This window comes from Schistocerca americana, chromosome 2 (genome assembly GCF_021461395.2).
Source record: "Schistocerca americana isolate TAMUIC-IGC-003095 chromosome 2, iqSchAmer2.1, whole genome shotgun sequence".
In the NCBI taxonomy this organism is placed as follows: Eukaryota; Metazoa; Arthropoda; class Insecta; order Orthoptera; family Acrididae; genus Schistocerca; species Schistocerca americana.
Window position 1 is genome coordinate 659,645,163 of NC_060120.1, and position 1,208 is coordinate 659,646,370.

Below are 1,208 nucleotides of genomic sequence, written 5' to 3' on the forward strand. Positions count from 1 at the left end.
TCGAACCTACGACCGTAGAGGTCGCACGGTTCCAGACTGAAGCGCCTAGAACCGCTCGGCTACCCTGGCCGGCCCAGAGAGGTGTATCAACACCTGTCGGCAGCTAAGGGTTTCAATTAATTATCATTTACTTCTGTTTTACTCGTTGACTTTACGTCAATTACTATGAACTGTGACCCCTCTGACAGCAAATCACAAATCCAGTCACATAATTGAGACGATATTCCGTAAGCACGCAGTTTCACTACGAGCCACTTGTGTGGTACAGTGACAAAAGCCTTCCGGAAATCCAGAAATACGGAATCGATCTGAAATCCCTTGTTAGTAGCACTCAACACTTCATGTGAATAAAGAGCTAGTTGTGTTTCACAGGAACGACGTTTTCTAAACCCATGTCGACTGTGTGTCAATAGACCATGTTCTTCGATGTAATTCATAATGTTCGAACACAGTATATGTTCCAAAATCCTGCTGCATATCAACGTTAACGATATGGGCCTGTAATTTAGTGGATTACTCCTACTACCTTTCTTGAATATTGGTGTGACCTGTGCAACTTTCCAGTCTTCGGGTATGGATCTTTCGTCGAGCGAACTGTTGTATATGATTGTTAAGAATGGAGCTAATGCATCAGCATATTCCGAAAAGAGCCTAATTGGTACACAGTCTGGACCAGAAGATTTTATTTTATTAAGTGATTTAAGTTGCTTCACTACTCCAAGGATATTTACTTCTACTTTGTATGTATGTTGTTTGTTAACCGGGGACCTAGAAACGACGGACAGACTCCGTCCCCACCGCAGCCACAGTGGTCCACAAAGCCACAACTGGCTACAACAGTCCACTTCACCCCTCCGCCACCCCACACCGAACCCAGGGTTATTGTGCGATTCGCCCCCCCCCCCCCTCCCTCCCTCACAAGGGAACGTCTCACACCAGACAAATGTAACCTCCATGGTTCAAATGGCTCTGAGCACTATGGGACTCAACTGCTGAGGTCATTAGTCCCCTAGAACTTAGAACTAGTTAAACCTAACTAACCTAAGGACATCACAAACATCCATGCCCGAGGCAGGATTCGAACCTGCGACCGTAGCGGTCTTGCGGTTCCAGACTGCAGCGCCTTTAACCGCACGGCCACTTCGGCCGGCTGTACCTCAATGTTTGCATGATAAAGTAATGGTGGTGTACGCGTACGTGGAGAACTT